The 25,320-nt window shown below is 42.4% G+C and overlaps 1 protein-coding gene and 1 pseudogene across 2 annotated transcripts in view; one reads left to right on the top strand and one right to left on the bottom strand.

Moving 5' to 3' along the window:
* Positions 1-20,269, bottom strand: part of FAM3C (FAM3 metabolism regulating signaling molecule C) — a 64,897-nt gene extending 44,628 nt beyond the window's left edge. The window contains exon 1 of one of the 2 annotated variants that reach the window (XM_086691483.1): positions 20,195-20,269. The gene's annotated coding sequence lies outside the window, so the exon portion shown is untranslated. Of the gene's footprint in view, positions 1-12,869; positions 13,007-20,194 lie in introns of those variants that run through there. The other variant, XM_025929831.2, reaches the window with a different exon arrangement.
* On the top strand, positions 12,318-13,515 carry LOC147583088 (uncharacterized; annotated as a pseudogene).
* Positions 20,270-25,320: the final 5,051 nt, after the last annotated feature.

Here is a 25,320-nt window from a genome sequence, read left to right as displayed (position 1 = left end):
TCAGAGTAGACAGAAGAAAGAGAGCTCACACAAGAGTGGTGGTCCTTGGACGATCCCCCCCCCCACTTCCAAAAGGGAGCTTGCACAGAGCATTGGCCCTTGGATGCTCCCTCCCCCCACCCCAAAAGGGAACTCTCACAAGAGCATCGGTCCTTGGATGCTGCCCCCCCCCCACGTCCCGAAAGGGAACTCGCACAAGAGCATCGGTCCTTGGATGCTGCCCCCCCACCCGGAAAGGGAACTCGCACAAGAGCACTGGTCCTTGGATGTCCCCCCCACCCCGAAAGGGACCTCACACAGGGCATTGGTCCTTGGATGTTCCTTCCCCCCAACCCCAAAAGGGAACTCGCACAAGAGCACTGGTCCTTGGATGCTCCCTCCCCTGACCCCAAAAGGGACCTCACACAAGAGCACTGGTCCTTGGATGCCGCCCCCCCACCCCAAAAGGGAGCTCGCACAAGAGCATTGGTCCTTGGATGTCCCCCCCACCCCGAAAGGGACCTTGCACAGAGCACTGATCCTTGGATGTCCCCCCCAACCCCGAAAGGGACCTTGCACAGAGCACTGATCCTTGGATGTCCCCCCCAACCCCGAAAGGGACCTTGCACAGAGCACTGATCCTTGGATGTCCCCCCCAACCCCGAAAGGGAACTCGCACAAAAGCATTGGTCCTTGGATGCTTCCCCCCACCCCCCGCCACCCCAGCCTATTTCTTACTAGTGAATGACCTAACCAAAGTGCTTGTCGGTCATGGAACAAACTATTTGCAGAAATGGAGCCAAGAGGCAGGTCTGCTGGCCCTGCTCTAAGGCTCGGTCCAGTGTGTGATGCTGTTTCATGTTTAGGATGACAGAATTCAGGTGTCCCTATGACAAGCACTTAGAGCAAAAGCTTATGTTAATAACAGGATCATTTTCCTCTTCATGTTTTCAAGTTTGTAAAAGAATATATTCATAAGTACAGAATTACAATTTTAAATATTCCAGTAATTACCGTTATTCATAGTATGTTACACGTCAAATAAAGAAACTACTCTTTGATACTATTCTAAGAACAACAAGAAATAGATACTGGAAAAAATCTTTGTACGGGTATGTATGCTTCCCTCCTACGAAATAACTCAAGATGGATGAAATCTTACAAAGAAAAAGTAAATGAGTTTGATAGGAAATTTATGCTCAAGTTTAACGAGACAGCTACCACAGTCTACTCAATCTATTGTACAAGAAAGGAATTCAAAAGAAAATTCTGATGAATGAGTCACATTGATAACTGACACATTTATTTTACATTGCATTTTGATACTGATGTTTCAATGCTGATGTCTGATGCAGTAATTCACCTAATATTTCAAATAAAAATAGCAGCACGCCCCTGAAGGACACAGAAAGGAAATGAGACGCCCGTTTTTTTCATATTTAGAAAGAAACAGGCTGGGTTGGGGGTTGAGGGGCACGTATCCAAGGACCGCTGCTCTTGTGCGAGCTCCCTTTCTTCTGCCCAATTTACTCTGAAGAAAGTATCAACTTTTAAACCAACAGTGAATTTAAGCACCATTGATTTCTTTTCCTTGTTAGTTATCGGAACACATTGCATGTAATACAAAAAGCCAATGTTATCAATCTATTTAAGCTAACTACTTATCCACAGGCTAGAAAAATACTAAAAGGAAATAAAAGATCGTAATGTACCCATAAGCCATCCCATAAAAGCAGAAAAAAAAAAAATCCTTGTGTTTTCAAATGAAATCTCCGACTGGTTTTAAATCCTTTGTTGACTTCTAGTAAAATGGAACACTATGTTCACAACACACCCATACCTTTCCTCCCAGTAATATTCCAAAGTACCTTCACTCTTATCTGAATGTGGTGTAGGAAAATTTCTTTGGAAGTTGGATGATCAGTTGGGCAGACACTTTGCTGTTCTTTTTCACCATTTCCATTATCTGCTGAGGAGGCCACACCTGTCCAAGCACAGTCACTGCCTCACGTATCTGCCACCTATCTGCACTGCCCAGCAAGCCTGCTTCTAAGCTGATACTAATAAGACCACAATATAAGCAACTATAATTGTCTAGTAGAATTCATGTTTTCCATTAAATTTCTGAGAAAACATGTCATAAAATCTCTTAAATTAAAATCTTGTAAAACCTCAGCTATAACACATTTTTAATTAGTTTGCTTAAGAAGCAAATTAATGATGCAAGAATGTAGATCAGCATAAGGAAAAAGTACTGAATATATTTGAGAGCAAATCAGGGAACTTGTTTACAATGTGCTAATTCCAAAGCATTCCTAACTTGTCTTCTTAGGATGACATTTGAAAACAAAGAAAATCAGTACATATAATCATCTTAGGGAGAAAAAAGCAGAAACATAATGGAATAAACCTGGCATAAACCTCAGGCATTGAACCTCGGAAATTAAGTAGGTAAAACAGCTTCCGAGATGAACACAACGGTAAAAGGGTAAAAAGTCCTCTGCTGGAAATTCACAGCTCTTTAATCCAGAATCCACAGGTGAAATAACTTATTTTTTTTTTTACACATTCATCAAAAAGGTAGAGATATGGAAACTAGAGCTATTTACCCAAATTAGAATACTGGTGGTAGAGAGTACTTTTAGGATAGAATAAAAAAGAAAACAAAGTCTGATAGTACATTGGCCCCCCAAAGTGTAGTATAAGTCAAAACAACAAGTTTCAGTGTTTCAGATAAAGGCTCAAACCCACCTGGTTGCTGCCATGTGAAAGTGCACAATCCTCTAGAGTCTACCCCACACAAATGCCCACCAAGATGCCCCTGGGCAATGAAACGTTAATGAAGCATGTGACCCACACTGAAGAAGAGAGCCCAAATTAGGATCTCAGTCTGACATACTCAATTTCGTTGAGTATCTTGTAATTTAGACATTTCCTTTAACCCGACTACCTACTTTGGTCTAATTTGGTGAAGTTTTATTAAAATCGGGCCTGAATCAGCAGGCCTCATCCTAGAATCAATCAACTTCAGTACAACAGATAAAAACACAGGTCAAGTGATAACTTTCACGCTCTCCTTGAGAAGCAGACTTGAGCCACAGCAGGTCAATGACAAGACCAGCATTCTGTAGCAACAAAATAAGACATATTAACAATTATTTACCAGGAGGGGAAGGTCTTGCCAGTTAAAATATACTAGGTAATAACGCTTTGAGTAGTACTTTATGTACACATTCTTATTTGATGTAATCATCCTAACAGCCTATCCAGTCATGGGTATTTCAATGGCATTATAGATGAGGTCAAGGGATATGTGTCAGGTCACACGAAGGGTAAGGAAGAAGCAGATACAAACACATACACTTCCTCTCACCTCAGCAGCTCTCTGACATACTCTAATACAAGCAAGTCGCTGACACAATTCCATGCCGATCGGTGTGGCCTTTGCAAAGTGCTCTAGGAACTGCTAATCTCTGCCGCCAACCAGCCACTCCAGAGATGTGACACTTTGCCAAAATGATTACGAATACGTATTAGAACACCTCTCCAAGACAGAAAGGATAGAAGAAAATGAAGCACACACAAACACCCACTGATGTATTCAATATTAACAACAATCAACTAAGCCAAGAGAAAATACTATAAATCCTACTCCACAAATATAAAGAAACCATCACTCAATTCGATCCAACTTTAACTCGGTGCTAGCCAAATGGCAACTCCAAATGAATCAACCGAGTGAAGTTCAGATGACTGTAACGTTCATGCAAACTGGGGCTTTTCAAGAGGACTGAGAGGGAAAAAAAGTCAGTGCAAGCAGATAGATTTAAGCACATGTAGGCCCTGTAATGGCTAATTATATGTGTCAACTTGACTGGGCCATGGGATACCCAGATATTTGGTTAAACATTATTATGGGAGTGTCTGAGGGTGCTTCTGGATGAGCTTAACGTCTGCATAAAGCAGTTTACTCTCCTCAGTACCAACGGGCCACATTCAACTGGAGGCCTGAATAGAACCAAAAAGTCTGAGTAAGGGAGAACTCACTCCCTCTGTCTAGTCTTCCATCTGGAACATCGGTCTTTAAATCTGGACTGGGGCGCCTGGGTGGCTTAGTCAGTTGAGCGACTGACTTCGGCTCAGGTCATGATCTCGCAGTTCATGAGTTCAAGCCCCGCGTTGGGCTCTGTGCTGACAGCTCAGAGCCTGGAGCCTCTTCAGATTCTGTGTCTCCCTCTCCTTCTGCCCCTCCCATGCTCATGCTCTGTCTCTCAAAAATAAATAAACGCTAAAAAAAAAAAAAAAAAATTAAAAAAAAAATCTGGACTGAAACTTACACCACTGGCTCTCCCGCTTGCCTGGGACTTTTCAGCCTCCACAACCCCATGGGCCAATTCCTTATGATTTTCTATTCATCCTAGACAGATATCTTCTCTCCTATCAGTTCTGATTCTCTGGAGAACCCAGACTAATAACAGGCTCCCTCAAGATCAGAATGTAGATTAAAATTTCAGTCCTACGGCAGTCAAAGAAAAGAGGGAAATGAGGTAACACTGGAAACAAAAGGATGCCGTACCTCAAAGTCATGAGGGTGAGTTATTCTGATGTGGTTTATAATCAGAAGTATGGTTTTAAAAACACTATTTGCGGAAAAAAAATACCTGCATTCATGTGAACAAAACAGAGAAAATGTTGGCAAACTTGCTTCTGTCAAAGGGCCAGATGGTAAATATTTTAGGCTTTGTGGACCATATATACGGTCTCCATGGCAACTACTGTGCTCTGCAGTTGTAGCTGGAAAGCAGCCATAGACAATACGTAAACAAATGAGCCCAGTTGTGTTATAATAAAACTTTATTTATGAACACTGAAATTTAAATTTCATAAAGTTTTCATGTTACCAAGTATTATTTTTCTTCCGGTTTTTTTCCAATCACTTAAAAATGTAAAAACCTATCTTGGTTTGTGGGCCACACGGACCCATGGGTCATCATTTGACAACCGAGACAGAGAGATAAAAAATAAAATTTAAATTAAAAACAACTTTTAAAACAGACCATGCTCGAATATCCCAACATTTCTTGCAGCTGTTTGCTGAATATGCAACTCACACAAGGCTTCTACTGGTCCTCTTGAAAGTGCTACTGCAGAAGTAGGACAGATCAAACAACCCTAAATCCTGTGTTCTGTACGTGCTAATCACACGCTTTCATAATCAGCTGCGCTTCATGGGAAGAAGCATATACTCCATGAGAAACCAGGGATTCTCTTCAAAGGAAGGAAAACAAATCCTTCTGTTCCTATAGATGAAGCAGCCCATCCATAGCAAAGACAGGCATAATCTAGACTTTGGAACGTCTTCCAAAGCGGTCCTAGCAGGTATAAAGAAACTGGATAAAAGTTAGTCTTATCACAACCCATCTCATTAACTGTAAAATTATGTCGGTGAGGAGAAACGAACACTATTTTCTTTACACAGGCAATTAAAAGTGATGATTACTTTTGTGATAGACATAAGGGGTGGGGTTTACTGTGCACCTGATGTTTGATCAACTATTAAAATCGCAAATATTAAGCTTTCCAAAACCTTTACTTTAACCAAAACAAAACAGAGCACCTATGACTACAGCAGCTGCAGGCTGTCGAGGGCCCCGGCTCACACGCGTGCCACCGCACACTCGTCCTTGCCACGCTGGAGACATTCGTGAAATAACAAAAGGAAGAGGGGTGAAACGCTGCACTCGTGTGAAAAAAGTCTGAACATCTGAAAACTAATGATGATGTCTGAGCTATTCTCACCGTGTTACAAATAGCGTGAACTCAATAGGATTTGGTGTTATTAATACTAAACGCCTGATAGAACAGAATCCAATTACAACTTCAGAAAATATTTTAGTGCTAGTAGGCCACTCTGATTCTCAATCCTAGAAGAGGCATTCATTTAAAAGAATTACCACTTGGGGCGCCTGGGTGGCGCAGTCGGTTAAGCGTCCGACTTCAGCCAGGTCACGATCTCGCGGTCCGTGAGTTCGAGCCCCGCGTCAGGCTCTGGGCTGATGGCTCAGAGCCTGGAGCCTGTTTCCGATTCTGTGTCTCCCTCTCTCTCTGCCCCTCCCCCGTTCATGCTCTGTCTCTCTCTGTCCCAAAAATAAATAAACGTTGAAAAAAAAATAAAAGAATTACCACTTGATGGAGCGCCTGGGGAGCTCAGGCGGCTGAGCATCAGACTCGATTCGGGCACAGGTCATGATCTCACAGTTCGTGACTTCAAGCCCCACATCAGGCTCTGTGCTGGTGGTGCGGAGCTTACTTGGGATTCTCTCTCTCCCACTCTCTCTCCCCTCTGTCCCTTTCTCCCTCCCTCTCTCAAAATAAACAAATAAACTGAAAAATTTGAGGAATCTTACCACTTTAATACACACGTTATACAACTTTTAAAAATTGGGTATAACCTGGTAATAATTGAGGGAAAAAATTTTAAATGAGTACGTAACAACTAGAAAAGTATTCCAGGTTTTTAAGGAACTAACCTAGTCTTACATTTTGACTAGAAGAAAAAAGGAGCCAAAAACAAAACACAACATAGTTTTTCCTTTGGGAAGGGGGAGGGAGCTGCATGATTCTCTAATGCCAAGAATAACCACTTTTTCAAATGATGCCCGAGGAAAACATAAATGTCTCTACTTCTTCTGCAAAGGGGCTTTTAGAAACATGAGAGTACAATGCAACAGACCAAAAAACTTATTTAAAAACTTTTAAATAATGGCTCAACAGAACCAATGAGTCTTTCAGAACTTTAATTTTCTGTTGAAAACCTTGGGAAGAGAGGAATATACACAATCTATGCCTAGATTTTTTTAAGTTATGTGAACTACCGTCAAATGGCTTATTTTCTAATGCAGCATCATAGTGAAATTACATTCAAAAGAGGATTTGTATCTAATTACGGCTAAGAAACAGAAACAGAATTAAAAGCATCCTATGAAAACGCACACATGAGCCAGAAAGTGCTTTTAGCTCCCCTCTAGAATGTTAACCAACGCTTAATATGAAGCATCCTGGGACTGTTCCGGGGTGAATCTTGTTCTCCCTGACCCCGGTCTGCCAAAAATACCTACACCTTGTTTTTATTTGGTTCTCCAGGCAGGGAATGGAGAGAGCCATGCTTTGGAAAACTTCTCTCTGATCCACAGCAGCTGGATAAAAACTCCTTTCTTCTAAGAATGAAACATGAAAAAGTAGAATTATCATATCAACCTGCCTCTCCACTTAGAAAAGGGAAGATGTCCTGTAAAATCACACAAGGGCCCCGCCTACACCGACTTCACCCCAAAGACTCAACGGAGGGGGAGGTAACCAAACTAGACAAACCACTCACACTACATCCTAAAGACAAACGTGTTGCAACAGCATTCACCTCAACATTAAGGGTTCCACAGCACAACTCCTCCAACCAATGTGAATCAGCTAGACATCTACCGCTTCCTCCTCTTCAGACAGGTGACGTATCAGGTTTCGGAAATAGTTCAGTTGATCAACAAGCTTTTTAACCGAGGTTTCTGTAAATACTGCAGGTGATTAAAGACTAAATGGACACGTGTTCTGCTTCCCCTCCCAAATCTAACAGGACTAAACAAGGTTTTCCTGGCAAAAATGTTTCATGTTCTAAGAGGATACCACTGAAGGAAGTACCATAGCCAGGTGGGGTTGCTCTTCGCTGAATTCTCGTTAGTGGACAAAGATTTGTTCTAACCCACAGGCATCCTATCATACAGTACCCAATATGCCACGACACTTCATGAGTTGGCAGACAGAGTTCAGGTTTACTCAGACACAGATTGCTGTTTAACCTGATACTATTGCCACTCCCTCCTAGAACTATCCAAGATAAGACAATAGGTGGCTGGTGTCTGTGCATATCAACTCCTGGCACTGAGGGCTAAGGACACTCTAATAGAAAAAAGGGTTATTAAAAAAAAAAAAAGATAAAAATCAAATGACCATGCCACATGTGATGTCAATGTGACATTATCATCTCAGTGAACTGTAGTTACAAAATGGAAATCACTAATGTCTTTGTAGACATTAGAAATGAGACTTCTGAACTATCAACACATCAATGGCTGGTTAGGATGAAAATGATAGGGGGCCAAACTGGAGTGCATTACACCCATCTATCCAGCTCCCTTACATCTGAAAACAAGTCATCAGGATAACATTCATTACAAATAAATGTCAAGTAAGGACCTTACGTTAAATTCTACCATAAACAAATATTTTACACAGTAAAAGGTCTGAAGAATGCTTCATTATAATTCATTTATCATACAGCTTCTATGACTCACGATAATCACTTACCTTAAAAGGGGCCTGTGGTTCCTCTGATCCTAAGATGTTTTTATTGATTCTAAGGTGCACACTACTTCTCTCATTTCAACAGGTCTTAAATTGGGGTGAGGTTTACAACCCTATTTTTCTCCCACAGTAGTACACAAAATAATGGTGCACCTTATAAACGTCTTAGATTCAATGAAACAGCATTATCTGGTTCTTTGAAGCCCTAACTACAATGTAACCCCCTGTATGGACACCATGATTATAGGTGGGTTTTTTTTAATGCAAATTCCTGAGCCCAGAATCCCTACAAGGATTAAAGCTCTTGCAAGTTTAAGGAGCTCCCCAGGTGGTTCTCACTCTCTCTCGGTCTGAGAACTTGGGATCTACAGTACAGCAATCTGAACACACAGACAAGTTTGGGGATGGGGAGCAGGGCAAATCTAGGCCAAAAAAGCCCAAAGGTAAAGCTCACAGAACAAGAATTTCATTCTTTCTTAACAGTGAATGGAAATCAACCTGACTCTGGGCCAGGTCTCCCGTGGGGGTGAGGAGGGAGAGGCGGGCAGTGAATAAATCTGGACACAATGTGCTGAGGAACAGAGGAAAGAAATCCTGTTTGCAATGATTACAACAGTATTAGATTCAAAATTCCCTGAATGTGTTCTTGCAGTTCTTCCTCACCTACCAAAGCAGAATTCTGCTTAAAAACCTCTAATCCGGTGGAAGAAATGAAATGGTGATCAGATTTCTGCCACTGAGAGCACCAGCAACATGCCAAAAACAGAAAAGAAAATGACATTTAGTTCTCCCAACTCCGTCAGAGTTCTACAGCTGTGGATTAAACAGCTGTAGTGTAAACCACCTTAATCCCTCACTATACCATCCAGGAAAAGAAAGATAGATAGAAATAGGTATCATTGAGAACAATGGCAAAAACAAAACAAAATACATTTTAACTGTAAGAAGTTGAACATATGCAGGGTAAAGAAGTGTCAGGTTCACAAGTTGCAACAATGAAAAAGATTACAGAAAGGCACACGTTTACATACAGTGTAACTATCTTCATCTGCAGCTATTTTGCATTGCATCAGATGAGAAGTTACAAGTTCCTATTCTGATTGAATGTTTTAAGAATTACCCCACATACCTTCTCCACCTACACTGTCTTTAAAGCATCTGCAGAATTTAAGTGAACCAGAGCAGACAGAATTCTGTGGTTCAAACTTTCCACGTGAAGAACAGCTGGGTCTACCCTGCATGGTGCACCATTTCTACCACAAAAGCTCAATGAGGGTTAGCAGCTATTTGCAAAGAACAGGTAGTAAGTAGCTTCTAGTGGTAAAATTTCCCGGACCACTTAAGAAATTCATCTTTGTTGATCACAGGTCCTTCAAAAAACACATTTAATGATCACTTGACTGCAGATAACGGATGGTATCGGTAGCACACCTGATGCCACAATACTGCCTGAGGTCCTGTAAACCTTCTGATGAAAATCAGTGCAGGAATTGGCTGGCTGCTATAGCTGTCCACGGAACTTTTTCTCACTGGGGCACAAGAACTGACCAGGGACCATCAATGGATGAATGACTACACAAAATGTGGAATGTAACCATGCATGGAGTATCATTCCACCATAAACTGAATGAAGTACTGACACATACTATGTATGTGTGGACGAAGCTCTAAGACATGATGCTAAGTGAAAGAAGCCAGACAGAAGAGATCACGTTGCGTATGACTCCATTTGTATGAAATATTCAGAAGAGGTAAATCCACAGGGGCAGAGAGCAGGCCAGTGGTTGCCAGGGGCTCAAGGGAAGGGGGAATGGGGATAACTGTTTAGTGGATGTGAGGTTTCCTTTTGGAATGAGGAAAATGTTTTCAGACCAAACAGAGGTCATGACTGCACATCACTGTGAACGTACTACATGCCAGTGAATTGTACACTTCAAAATGGTAAATTTTATGTTATTTGAATTAAATTTAATTTCCTACAGAAGGAAATTGGAAAAACTCATGAGCAAAAAAAATGAAAAAAATCATAAACAGTAGATGAAAAAATTAATTAGATTACAAATAAGGAGAATGTAAGTCATCTCAGAATAGCTTCAATCAAATGGAATAGGCCAATGAAGAAGAGAATGAAAGAATACCAGTGGGGTGCACAGTGGAAGTTTAGAGGAATTGGAACACTTAATTTCCTCCTTGGAGAGTAAGTCGGCTGACTGTATTTTAGAAGCTGGATAAAAATCACAAAACCTCTTAAAGTTTAAAGATCTTGGGAATCTTACTCAATATCCCCAAATTAAGAAAATAAGGCACTGCCTACAGTTAATTAATGTGGTCAATGACATTCACGAAGCAACTAAATGCAGAACTTCTACTTAAAATCCAGATGATGTGATACCAAGGACAGGAACCGTTCTGGACTAAGTTCAAGACAAATGTTTACTATTGTCCCAAGCTCTGAGCTAGACTGACTTTTGTGACACCTGGGAAAAAGCGGTTGGTTCTTGGGTCTCGCACCTTTCAGCTTTAAGAAATGGGTACAAAAATGAAAGAAAAGAAAAAGAGTCACTGTTTCAAAGAAAATAGCTTTGTGAAGGGCTAGTGGTCTTATTCATAGTATGCCTGATACCTATAACTGGCACATACCAGGTACTTCAATATTTTTTTTTGAAAGAAAATAAAAATCCTTGAACACTGACACCATTTAAGATCTAAAATATGTGGTTAAAAAAAGATAAGACTCTTCTGAGCCCAAACCGAAATTATTACTTTTTGCCATTCAACAATCTCTTAGCCCTTTGACCCTCTCTCCAATTACCTTTCCTTTGTAATGTATCTTCATTAATTGTGAAAGATTGGTTAATTACCCATGCTTAGGGTAGCAATCCAAATTTTAGTAATTCCAATAAAACACCCATTAAGTCTATTTTGAAAGTCACTTTAATCCAGTGGTGCTCAGTCTTATTTTGATTCCCTTTTGCAACACAAGTCTCCTAACAATGCAGATTTTGGAGGAACTGGGCCTGTGTCCTTTCTAAAAAGTCTTATTTGTGTATGATTCTGTGAGGTTCCCAGGTGAAGAATCACTATGTTGAACTCTTTTTATTTCTCACTATCAAGAAATGCCAGTCTTTAGTGAGCTGAGAAAACATTACATGGAATTTGTGAAACAAAGCTTCCAACACCTGTATAAAATTGGAGGTGGGGAAGAATGTAACTTTAGTAATCAGCTAGAGAATTCAAGAGCCTGGAAGCCTTTAGAAAGAGGTACATTTAGTGATATGATCAAAACCAATACCAATTCTGCCAATTTCTTGTTGAAGAGCATAAGTTATTAACTTTATTTTCTAAGTTAAATGGAGATCTCTCTGTACTCTGTAGCGCACCACAGGAGTATCAGGAATGTTTCCAAAAACTTGGAAAATCTGGCAGTATACCACTAGCCCTGCAAGGTAGTCAAGGGCCCGAGGGGTCCGGCATCTACTGTCATCAACCTTTACTTAACCTCTAGAGGAGTTCATATGTTCATTTGCAAAATTAAGAAGTATAAAAGGACTTACTTTTTGGCTTGTGCGGAATAAATGTACATATGAAAGCATTTAGTACAGTGCCTAGTAAGCAATCTAATATCATCTAGTATATTGTATCCATATATTGTATGCATATATTCCTGACTAAATACAATAAAAACAAAAGGTTCTGTCGATTAGACAGCAACTCTGTATTATATGAAACTTAAAAAAGCGAGGGTGGGGGATAAGATGATGAAACACAGCTGGAGATCTCAATCTCAAATCTTCAATTTGTCATTTATATTATTTAGACCTACGGTCACTCACTGTTGTCCATAGTAAGGAATTTTGAGGATAGTAGCCAAAAAAGGGGACGGGGGTAAAAAAAAAGAAAGAAAAGAAAAGAAAAGAAAAGAAAAGAAAAGAAAAGAAAAGAAAAGAGAAGAAAAGCACATTCATCAATGACACCGAATATCAATGAGCTGGATAAATTTCAAAAATGAGAAGTACCTCCAGTTTAGGAGACGCTAAAACTTTACAAGTGAGCCAAGACGGCCCTCCACAGAGTACAAATGCAATACCCAGTTCCACCCTCGCCTCCTTCGAGCACTCGGCCCCGGTTTCCCACAGCGAGCCGGAGCCCCCGCGTGGCACGCGCGCTCCGGGCGCCAGCACCAGGCTGGGGCACCGAGACCGAGCGCCAGGTGCAGGCACCGCCCCGCCCTCCGCGGACCCGGGCACGGAGACGCCGAGCTGGGGATGCTCGGCCGGGGCGGCGGCCCGGACCCCGGCCGACCGCGCTCCGGGGGCTCCGGTCCTGCCCGCGCTCCCCCCCCCCAACCCCCCACCCGCTCCCTCCTCCGCGGGACGCGCCACGACGCCCCGGCGCGCTCGGGGGCCCGCCCCCCGGCCGGCGGTGGCGGGGCGAGCGGAGGATGAAGGTGAAGGTGGGTGCCCGGCTTCCCCCAGACGCCCTGCATCCCTCCCCGCCCTCGGCCGCGGCTCCCTCCGCCTCCTCGTCCATCTCACCGGCCTCCCGCCCGCCTCTCCGCCGCGCGCGCCTGCCTTCCGGCTTCTCAGCTGTCAGTCCTGCCGGAGGCCGACGGGACCCAACGCCGCCGCCTCCCGCTCCCTCCTCCGCTTCCTCCCGGGCTCCTCCGGCTTCCCCTCACCCCCGCGAGTGGCCAGGAGGAAGCCAGCTCGCCGCTGGGCCTCCTCCCCGCTTCCCCGCCGCGACCAATGGGCCCACGCCGCCGGGAAGCCGCGCACGCCCCCTGGCGGTGGAGGACCGAGCGGACGCCCGGCCGGCCCGCGGGAAGGGCTCGTGAGCCGAGGGAGGGGTCGGCCGTCCGGCCGTCCGGCCATCCAGCCGTCCCCCGCCCGGCGCTGCGCTCTCTGGACTTGCCACGTGGGTGCAGCGGCCCCGGCGGCGGGAGGCGGAGGCTAGCAGCCGGGAGTGGGAAAGATGTGTCACGCCCTCTTTGCGCTCTTTCACACGCAGACATAATTCTGAGCTTAAAGGCAGATATTTCAAAATAACCAGTCCCGTTCTAGAGATCCGATGATTCTGTGCGAGGGTCTTAATCAACCGAGGATCTTAGACAATTACCTAAGCCAAGCTAACCTACCGTGAAAATACTCCCTGCCTGGAGCGCTAGAACGCTGATAACCTTAAACGTTTGGCCCAAGGGGAAAAAAAAGTAGTGCATGTATTTTCACGTCATTTTTGTTTAAATTACTCAGCAACACAGGGTTAGAATTGTTTATCTCCTCCACACACATTTTTCCCCCCCTGCAGTCGGGTTGATAACTGGAAGTGAGACTGAACCCCATTGTACAAAACCTGACCTGACAACCCCAAATTGTTTCATAGTTCATATCCACATTCCAGAACAATAATAACTATTAAATATTATTAAGTAGAAAATCAAGACAATGCATGGTTGTAGAAATTAAATTGCATTGAAGAAGTAACAGGGTTTGACCATAGTTTTCTACCAACTCTTAGCTTTTCTCTAAAAGTATAAAACACAGAACCTAAATAATAGCTATGAATTCTGCAGTTTGTATTTTATCGTAGGGGGAGGAGGCAAGAAATGCATTCTGAGAGCCTTCTTGGTGCCCAATACTTGGCTGGGCCTTTGGGTATATCTTCTCATTTAATGCTCACAACTCAGTCGACATAGATATTACTTGCATATTACTTTTAACAAACCAAAAATCAAGAGTGCACAGCTGAGTTTAAATGGCTCGCAGAAAACCACAATATAGTAAGCTGTGAAGTTGGCATTCCAGCGTAGGTCCCTCTAGCTCCAAACAAATGAGCCACTTGGCTTCTTATGGTACCTAAACCCACAATATTTAGTGTGCCTGTGTTTCCCCTAGTTCCCCATGTCCCACTGAAAGAATTTATGAAACCTCTCAAATAGAGTGGTCAGGTCATATTTGTGAAAGAGCTCTCTGACCCGCAGCTGAATTAGTCTGTATAGAAATGACGTATGTCATATTCTTATAGTACTACACTTGAAACAATTCGTGGTTTGAAAATGTGTTTAATATGCTATTTGCCAATGGCCATAATATATAGGTTAGAATGCTTCAGTAGGTAATGAAATTAATTATAGTGGGTCACAACCAACATTTTGTTGTTGTCAAAACACTTGAATAGAATAGAACAAAACTTCAGTGCTCGTAGCATAACATGAGGGTGAGTATTGTTTCATGAAATACTTGTACAATATTTAAGTGTGGATGAGTTTCTTGGTTACAGTGTTCTGGGTTACAATGTAAATTATATGTCTTCATATGGACTGCAGTGTTTAAAAGTTGGTAAGTCACTTTCTTAAAACACCTGTTTAGCAATCAGTCGTTTCACCTACCTTTTCGCTTGGCAAGAGGTAGGGGAGGCAGAGGAAGTAATCAAGATAAATGATTAAGTTTAATCAGACTACAGAGAACAGGGAACTTTGCAGTTCCAGGAGGTTTAATCCAAACAAGTGTTACATGATAATAAGCATTAATAATTTGTATTTTTAAAACCGATATTTATTACATATTTACTGTGTGCCAGGCTCTTTGCTAAGCAGTTTAGCTATATTGACTCATATAATCTTCACATCGGTCCTCTAAATACAGAGGAGAAAAGCGCAAGACTGAAAGGGAAAATTGCCCAAGACCCTATTGCTATTACCTGGCAGAGCCAAGATTCAAACCCACATGCTCAACCTCAAAGCCAACCCCACCTTTCATATACTTGAGGAGAAAAGTTAATTTTCTCTTCAATGGGTGCAGAATTTTATATAGAACTCTAAATTACTACAGTATTTTCCGTATAAGGATTACATAATATTGTTAAATATAAAACTTGATGAAAAGCGTCAGAATTTTAATTGGACCCATTCTCAAGCAGAATATTCCACTTGGCATCTGTTTCTTGTATATGCACTAGTAAATTTCCTGCAAGAATGCTCCGCGCAACAGTTCCTCCCATCCTTGCAAATTCATGCCACTTTTACCATCAAGGGATGGAGTCTGTATCCCCTCCTCTTGAGCCTAAGCTGGCCCTGGGATTTTTTTTTTTTTTTTTTTTTTTAATCCATAGAATGCCCTGGAAGTGATGCCCTGTGACTTCTGAGCCTTGAAGCTTCCATTTTCACTGTCTTGGGATCCAATTACCCTATAAAGAAATTCAGATCAGCCTGCTGGATGAGGAGAAACTATAGAGAGAGAGACTGAGACCTAGTTAGGCACAAACCATCCCAGCCACCTTACCCGAGGCACCAGATGTGTGAGTGAAATCATCTTACAAGTTTTAGTCCCAGATAAGCTCCTAGCTGAATGTACCACATGAGTGACCCCAGATAGTACCACTTGGCCACCTGGGAACCTCCTAGTTAAGACCAGCCAGTCCCATAGACTCTTGAGAAATCACTGTTTGTTGTGTTTTTAAGTTGCTAAATTTTGTGTTGTTGTTGTCTTTAACATGGCAACAGATAACTGAAACATGGAAGGAAAGGGGAAAAAGTCGACCAGCTCTGAGAGTAGGGTTACTTTAAAATATTAAAGCATGTTTATATTGGATCATAAAGTCAATCCTGTAGAGATATGGCCAGCAACTTGCCTAGCTTTTTAAAAAATATTAAGGAAAAAAAGCAGAAGTAGAATAATAAAAACAAGAGTAAAAGTGTCAAATGTGATAACTACACTGGGTAAAATACCACCCCCAAGTGTGGTTGAAAAACTTTTCTTCAGAATGTCCTCAAATACATGCATTTCGACTCTCAGACATCACCCAGCCTGTTCGTATAAGTCTCAGGACGCTAGTGTTACCCCTTTCATCCCACCAACTCCTTTCCTGCCAAGCCAGGCCAGTCATCACTTGAGCCAAATTGAATCCCAGGTATCTATACAGACTCCAAATTTCCTGATTTCTCCTTTTCACGGCCTGTGTTGGCTGAGTGAGCTGGCTGGACCTTTGCTAAATGCCTCACCCTACTTTCCCCTCCTTTCTTCTCACTCTGTGTGTTTTTTGCCAAAGACAGATTCCATACCAGATCCTTGTTCCCAGGCCTATTCCCACTCTTAACTGTCTTTTATGTTGAAGCCCTAACATTTCTCTTACTTTACCCAAGTTGTTGCATGAAGTATAATGGATCACCAAGGGAAGACCTGGTGATGACTCAGTTGAGTACCTCAGTTGATACTCAGAAGAAAGCCTTTATTGCATAACTGAGAACTCAAACTTAAATATGCAATAAAGGCTTTCTTCTGAGTATCCTTGAGACTACCATATAATCATTGTTTTGCATCTTAAAAAGCAGGCTGCACAAGGATACTGTGTGCAGGGGTACATCAGTGAAAGAGAAGGCTAAGAGTTATGATGAAGGATTAGGTCTTTGGAGGAAAAAAAATCCTTCTCATTCCCCTCTGTGCTAGCATCCCCAAATTAGCTTTGGAACCAGTTAAGGGTTCTCAGCTTGGGGGTCACCGTGACCCATTTTAACATGCTTTTTTTTTTTTTTTTTGGTTCAGCTACAAATATAACTTTTTTTTTTTTTCAACGTTTATTTATTTTTGGGACAGAGAGAGACAGAGCATGAACAGGGGAGGGGCAGAGAGAGAGGGAGACACAGAATCAGAAACAGGCTCCAGGCTCTGAGCCATCAGCCCAGAGCCTGACGCGGGGCTCGAACTCACGGACCGCGAGATCGTGACCTGGCTGAAGTCGGACGCTTAACCGACTGCGCCACCCAGGCGCCCCCAAATATAACTTTTTTATTTGTTAATAGTAATTTTTTCTATTTTCTAGGAACCTAAAAGGGCAAAATAGTATAGTGTTTAAAAAATTGGATTACCCACAGATTTCATAGCACATTTGATACATTTACCATTTTAACACACATTTTAACACACATTTTAGCCATTTTTTAAATGTACAGCCCAGGGGTAGTAAGTACATTCACACTGTTGTGCAACCAACACTATCATCCATCTCCAGAACTCTCTTCATTGAGAAACTGAAGCTCTGTATTTATTAAACAATAATTACCAATTCCGTGGTCCCTTCAGTCCATGGCAACTACCATGCTAGTTTCTCCTTCTATGAATTTGACTTTATCTGCCTCACATGAGCAAAATAGTATAGTTAAAAAGTTGAAACACTCATAGATTTAATGACACCATATTTGATATGTAAGCAACACGGTATCTACAAAATACACGCATTTTTTGTTATAAACCATGTAAGGTACAATGAAATAATATTATAACACATGTATCTGCATAAAGAATGACTCTAGTTTTCCATCTATTACTACTTTTCTAGCAACATATAAGGAAATTCTGGATACCATAAAAAATTGGGTTTTTAAAATGTCTTTTTGATTCTACTCCCTGGGAGATTCTGGTTTGGATTATATCTTTTAACAGATCTTTCAGTGTGGCAAAATTTGGCATTTTTGTCTTGTTGATAAATCATATTAAATGATATACTGAATATGGTAACCCACATCTAAAATATGTTTTGGAATCATAACTACAAAGTAACTTTACTTTTCCTGAAATTATGTGCAAGTGGGTATTATAAACAATTATTAAGATTACTAGTGGTTTCTTCAGAAGAATAGTTTATTATTCTGTCTTATAAAACATTACCTCCTAGGGGCGCCTGGGTGGCGTAGTCGGTTAAGCATCCGACATCAGCCAGGTCACGATCTCGCGGTCCGTGAGTTCGAGCCCCGCGTCAGGCTCTGGGCTGATGGCTCGGAGCCTGGAGCCTGTTTCAGATTCTGTGTCTCCCTCTCTCTCTGCCCCTCCCCCGTTCATGCTCTGTCTCTCTCTGTCCCAAAAATAAATAAAAAACGTTGAAAAAAAATTTTTTAAAAATATAAAAAACATTACCTCCTAGAAAAATTTCTGACTCGGCACTGTAATGTAAAAACTATTTTTTAAAGTCTTATATGGTGATGTTACCTGTTAGTAATGCCAAGCAAAGATGAAGAAACCATGGATCAGCCTAAACACACACACATACACACACACATCCCTTGCATAAGCATGGTCTACACATAGTCTGTAAGGTATTTAAAAATATATATTTATCAGACCTTGAAAGCAAATAGCTTCTTTTTTTATTGCCACAGAGTGAATGGGAAAATGTGACTACACCCCTGACATTCATAGAATTCTAAGTAAATGAATGAATAAGCCTTGCATTAAGTCATCCAAAAACACTTCTTTCCATGTCCTACTAAAATAAAGAAAGAAGGAAGGAAGGAAGGAAGGAAGGAAGGAAGGAAGGAAGGAAGGAAGGAAGGAAGGAAGGAGAAAGAGAGAGAAAGAGAGAGAGAGAAAGGAAAAAAAAGTCCACCAGAAAATCATCTGAGAAGAAGCAACTGAACAAATATGGAATAAAGTTTGTGTTTCCCTAAAATATAATTGCTTCAATCTGTAACCTCAGTTCTTGATTAAGAACTGAATCTGGGAACCCTTCAGTCCAAGCACAAAAGGATTCACTATGACTGTGGTATTTTTATTAAACTTTAAGATCTCTAGTTACATCAAACTGAGATGCATTGTTTGCTTTGAAAGGCCATAGGAATATGAGTAACAAAAATATCATCCAATTATTAGTATTGCATTAAGATCTATTCTCGAGTGAATTTCATGGTCACTAAAGGCAGTTCAGCAACACTCCAAGCGGCCAATGGTTACAGCAGATCTAAGAAATATAGAAGCAGCAGAACAAACAAAATAAAACAAAACAAAACCTAGCCCATGCACTATCGCCATCTTTGTAAATATTCCAAGGAAGCATATGTTAACATTGGAACCCAGACAATGCCGTGGACATCGTCAAGTCATATAGGCCATAGGGTCTCTGCAAGGTTGTATGTGCAAAATGCCTTTCTCTGATATACCTACAGCTTCAATAAGGACCTATGGTTTCAATTTTAGGCCGATTTCCATTACACTTTCTTCACTCCCTCTAACAGATACCACATCTGAACTATTCTGAATTTGTATCTTGATTAAATTTGAAAGGTTATTTATGTGTCCCTAAGCTGTTCATTTTTTGCACTTTTATTTTGAAATGTTTCTTGTAGAACTGCTGTGGCCTCACTGAGGTTTGCTGCATATTTTTAAGTGTAATTTATTTACCCGGAGAAGTCCTGTTCAAATAGAGCATCTGGTATTTTGTAGAGTTCTATCCAATAGTCAAATTTTCCATCTCTATTCATGAAGCAAAAGCCAAGGAAATTGCTCACTTCACTTTAGAAAACCGAGAGTGGGAAATTTAACCTTCAGTTTCTATAGATTCCCAAATAATGTCACCTTCCCAAATTTCCCTTCTCTTCTATCCCACCAGGACACCCCTCCCCGATGCCATCATTGTTTAACTCTTTGAAAGGCCTGAGATGGCAGAGTTGGGTTGGATTTGGAGTCAGGCAGATGAATTTAGATCCTGGCTCTGTCTATTACTAGCTGCTAAGTGACCCCAGGCAACTTTTCTAGTCTGTCTAAGCCCGTTTCCTCCCTGTAAACGGGAACAACAACAATTCCCGCACAGAGTTCCGGTTTTGTGTTTTTTTTTTTTTCTTTAGTAGTACAGAACATTTAGTATAGTTTTTAGAATAGGAGATGAAACTCATTTGCCATAGACGATCCCGAAGAATTCTTAAATGTCCTCACCCACTTCCCCCTGACCTGCCTGCAAACCTTTGGTGAGATGTCTGTTCAGCTGTTTCTTGTGCCACCCATCACACACAGCCTGTGCTGTCCTAGGAGCTGACACCTCATGCCTCCTCCCCCTTCTTGCCACCGTCCAACCCAGGAGAACGGTTGTCTCTCCATACCAGTGGTATCCTCCTAGGGGCTCGGGCTCATCACTGGTCCATTTCTCCCCTTCCAGAAATCCAGAGGCCAGATGGTTTATCATGAGCTGTCTGTACTGTTTTCTTAGCCTAAGCTGCTTACTCTCTCAAATCCTTAACTCCAAATCCTCTGACAGTTTCTCACAGTTCCTTAATGGAGACAGAACATTAATGTACTTCTTACATGAACACCATTGTATCTGCTCATCAGTCCCACCTGCCTTTGTTTTTTGTTGTTCAGTCACCTCTTTTGGAGCCTTTCATACATGGTGGGTCATTTTGCCAACCAAGGGGCTTAACATGCAATTATATTTAGAGGCTTCTCACTTGGCCTCTTAGTGCATTTCCTAAGGCAGAGACTGATTATTCCCATCATGAGAATAGCATCAGGCACAAAAAAAGATTTCCCCAAATGTTTATTGAGCAAAAAATTTAACTTGTTGTATAGGACGACTTTGAGTCCCCTGACGATATTTAAATAAATTTCACTTTGAAGAGAATACACACCCGCTGGCAACCACCAACATCCTTCTGTGTAATTGCATCATCTCAAGAATGTTATATAAATGCAATCAAATGATATGTAACCTTTGGGGATTGGCTTTTTCCACACAGCATAATTCCCTTCAGATTCACCAATTTGTTATCCTCAAGGACAAGGATGGGGATGAGGCACACAAAAAAGGAGGTGGATGTGGTTATAAAAAGGCACTAAGGGCACCTGTGTGGCTGTCAGTTAAGTGTCCGACTTCAGCTTAGGTCATGATCTCACGGTTCATGGGTTCAAGTCCCATGTAAGGCTCTGTGCTGACAGCTCAGAGCCTGGAGCCTGCTTCAGAATCTGTGTCTCCCTCTCTCTCTGCCCCCTCCTCCCCCTCTGTTTCCCTCAAAAAAAAAAAATTAAAGAAATTTTTAAAAAGGAAACATGAAGGATTGTTGTGGCAATAGAATAGATCTGTTTTCTGACTGTTTTTTTGACACGTGATACATAAATCAACACAGGTGATCAACGTACATAAACTAAATACACACATACAAATGAGTACAATTAAAACTGGAGAGATAGGGGCGCCTGGGTGGCTCAGTCGGTTAAGCGGCCGACTTCGGCTCAGGTCATGATCTCACGTTCCGTGGGTTAGAGCCACGCGTCGGGCCCTGTGCCGACAGCTCAGAGCCTGGAGCCTGTTTTAGATTCTGTGTCTCCCTCTCTCTGACCCTCCCCCATTCATGCTCTGTCTCTCCCTGTCTCAAAAAAATAAATAAAGGTTAAAAACTGGAGAAATCAGAAAGAGGTTGTCGAATTGTATTTATATCCACATCCTCGTTGTGACATTGCACTGTAGTTTTGTCAGATGTTAACCATTTGTAGAAACCGGGTAAGAGGTCTATGGGATCTCCCTGTTATTTCTTACTACTGCGTGTGAATCTACATTAATCTCAAAATTAGACTATCAGAGTAAGGCAGCATTCTTAGAGAAGCATGTAAATGGGATGTCAGTTTTTGAGAGAGCTCGAGGAATTTTTGCACCTGCCATTTAAAAGAATTCAAGTGGTACATATTATACCAGGAGCCTGGGGCAACTGTCTCTTCAGCTTCTAAGAGAAAAATGTTTCTACTATTGTATACAGAGGTGATGAGAGACTAATTTCTACAAGTAGCCCAAGGAAATGATGGATATATTAGTTTCCTAGGGTTGCCCATAACAAATTACCGTGACCCAGATGGCGGAAACAAGAGAAATTTATTCTCTCACAGTTCTAGAGCCAGAATTCTGAACTCAAGTTGTTGACAGGCTTATGCTCCTTTTGGTAGCTCTGTTGGGGGTGGGGGGAGGGATTCTCTCTTTCTTCCTCCAGCTCCTGGTACCTCTAGGCATTCATTCTTTGGCTTGTGGAAGTATCACTCCAATCAATGCCTCTGTCTTCACCTGCCCATTTCCTCTTCTCTCTGTGTCTTCTCTTCTGTGTCTTACACAGACACTTGTTATCGGATTTGGGACCCACTGGGTAAACCAGTATGATCTCACTTCAAGATACTTAATTTAATTATGTCTACAAAGAACGTTTTTCCACAAAGTTCACCTTCGTAAGTTCCAGATGTTAGGGGACAGGCATATCCTTTTGGGGGCACCTTTCAACCTACTCCAACGAGCAGTAATCAATTTACTTATTCATTCTTTCAAGAAATATTCCTTGAGTTCCTAATGGGAACACAATAGCATGCTGGGAAAGATGGCCTGTGTACCATGGCATCTACGAATAGCTTGTAATCACATTGTAGAGAAAACACGTGCCTAAGATGAATGACAGTAGTAGATACAAGGGATGCCTTGTTAATCTTAAAAATAAAACTGCTGGGGGGCGCCTGGGGGGCGCAGTCGGTTAAGCGTCCGACTTCAGCCAGGTCACGATCTTGCGGTCCGTGAGTTCGAGCCCCGCGTCAGGCTCTGGGCTGATGGCTCGGAGCCTGGAGCCTGTTTCCGATTCTGTGTCTCCCTCTCTCTCTGCCCCTCCCCCATTCATGCTCTGTCTCTCTCTGTCCCAAAATAAAAAAAAAAACGTTGAAAAAAATTAAAGAAAAGATAAATAAAACTGCCAGTTATTTAACCAGCAAAAATGAGTTGATTCAGGAAGAGCAGAGAACTGAAATCCAGGAGAAGCAAATCATGGCCACACCATAGGCACGTGGGTAGAACAAAGGAGAGGAGCACTCTTTTATAGAGGAAAGGGGGGAGTTGGGAGGGCTGTTCTAAACAGAAAGTCCACTGGAGTAAACTGGGAGTTAGAAGTACAGTGGCTTTTCATTGGCTGAGATGTGACAGTGTCTCCTTGGCTGGTCTGTTGCCAAGGTGGGGGAAAGCTTTTCTTCCTCCTATTAACACAGTAAAGTCGGGTTGAAGCCCAAGGTCTGTTTCTTTCTATTAGGTCTGCAGTGGTCAAGGAGTGGTAGGGCAGGGCACGAGAGCTCCCTCTTTCTGGCCTTGGGACTTCATGCTAAAAGAGCTTTTGTTAATTTTCACAGCATAAGGACAAATGAGGGCAGGGGTCAAGTGTAGGATATTTGAGAAGGCTGGTCCATTGTAAACTGGCTTTAGGTAGACTTATCACGGGCCTTATGAAGGACAATAGCTTGAGATAGTCATTAAAGGGTTGTGCGTCGCACTTCAGGCTTGAGGAATAATGTGAGCAAAATCATGTGGTAGAAATGCCCACTGCAAATATAAGTATGAGGAAATAAAACTGACTGGGGCAAATGGCTGGCATTGAGGTATATGACATAAAATTTACACGGAGACTAGACCCAAAGGGTCATGATGTAATTAAAGAAGCTAAAGAGAAAAGAGAACCACGGAATGTTTGTTAACAGAGGTAACTCCCATTGATTGTATTTGTAGGACTCTGACAGGGAAGTGCCCAACGGGAGAGATCATCTAGCTGGGAAGTTCCGGACATAGAGCTGGCAAAAAGCAATAAAGTTCTAAGCTCATCCGGCAGCGACAGTGGGGACTGAAAGAAGCTGAAGCCAAGGCGGGCCTCACAGCAGGGCAACCAGTCATAGAGGGCCTATTTTAGTAGCGGTTCTCCAGGGCATCAGAACCTAGAGGTTAATATGAGGAATTGGCTCATGCCGTTATGGAGGCTGCTAGAGACCTACAGCAAGCTAGAGACCTAGGAGAGCCGATAGTGTACTTCCAGTCCCAAAACCAGTGGGTCCAAAACTCAGGAAGAGTCTGAAGGCAGACAAAAGCTGATGTCCCCGGCCCAAGGCAATGAGGCAGGAGGAATCCTCTCTTAGGGAAGTTTTTCTATTCAGTTCAGGCTTTGACAAGTTGGATGAAGCCCACTTACATTAGAAAGGGCAATCTGCTTGACTCAGTCCACTGATTCACATGTTAATTTCATCCAAAAAGGCCCTCGCAGAAACACCCAGACCAACATTTGACCAAATATCTGGGCACCTGGTGGCCTAGTCAGGCTGACACATAAAACTAACCATCACGGGGACTTAGAAGGACCCTGCTTGGGGTCTAATGTTCTGTGGTTACTGTCTTAACGTTCGTAATCATTTTACCTTTGAATCTGTGTTTTATAAGTGAAGTTTGGTGGGACAATGAAACTGTCATTGGCTTGGAGGCAATGTTCACCTGCAGTTTTACCCCCTCCCTGCATTCCCCGCCCATCCTCCCAGACTCCCCATCTCCCCAGGATGAGTTCTCTGCCTCACCACCTCTGGTGTCCTAGGCCCTTCCTGACTTCCTCCTCCCTGCCCCAGCCTAGTGGCCCCAGTGTAGGCTGGTGCAGGCTTAGGAGGACTGAAGGCGGGCATGCATGCCCTACAACATCTCATGGAAGGGCCTGGAGACCCAGCCCCAGCTGGCAGGGCCCAGCTGCATTCAGCAGGCAAATCCATGGGGATAAACCTCTTGTCCTCCCCAATTCAGATGCTAAGCACGTCCTGGCATGGAGGCTGCAATCTTACCAGCCACCATCCACTGGAGATTTGGGCAGATCTTCCCTGATCCCAAACGGGGCCTGGAAAGTGACTCAGCAGCTGGTGGGAGAGGGAACCTGGCTGCTGTAGTCATACGGAGCGGCCTAGTGACCCTATGCCTGAGGCAGCCCACATTAAATCACCCGCACACACAAAAACACAAACAAACAAAAAACCCAGGTCAGATTGAGAGGGAAAGGTCATGGAAAAATGATTTAGTTCCTTTAACAGTATGTATATATATATATATATATATTTTTTTTTTTTTTGAATAAGGGTTCTGCATTTTCATTTGCACTGGCCCCACAAATTATGGAGTTAGTTTGGAAATACCATGAAGGGAGAATAGACAGTCGTGGTTATTGAATGGATGTCAACATTGCAGAGACAAGATGTATCAAGTTAATAATTTTCGATGACAGAACAAGTGGAAAGCTCTGTTACTAGAAATCGACAATCAGAGACAGAGCCAATCTCTGAGGAAGGTGACCAGTTAGGTTAGGTGTATTACAGTGTAAACTTGTGTGTCCATTGACCTGCCAGGACTAACATTCAGGGCCTTGCCTGCTGAGTGAACCCCAGTATGCTCCCTATTCTAGGCTTTCAAACTGTGGAG

This window comes from Puma concolor, chromosome A2 (genome assembly GCF_028749965.1).
Source record: "Puma concolor isolate L17-30 chromosome A2, mPumCon1.1.hap2, whole genome shotgun sequence".
Lineage (NCBI taxonomy): Eukaryota > Metazoa > Chordata > Mammalia > Carnivora > Felidae > Puma > Puma concolor.
This window is presented reverse-complemented; position numbering and strand designations above follow the sequence as displayed.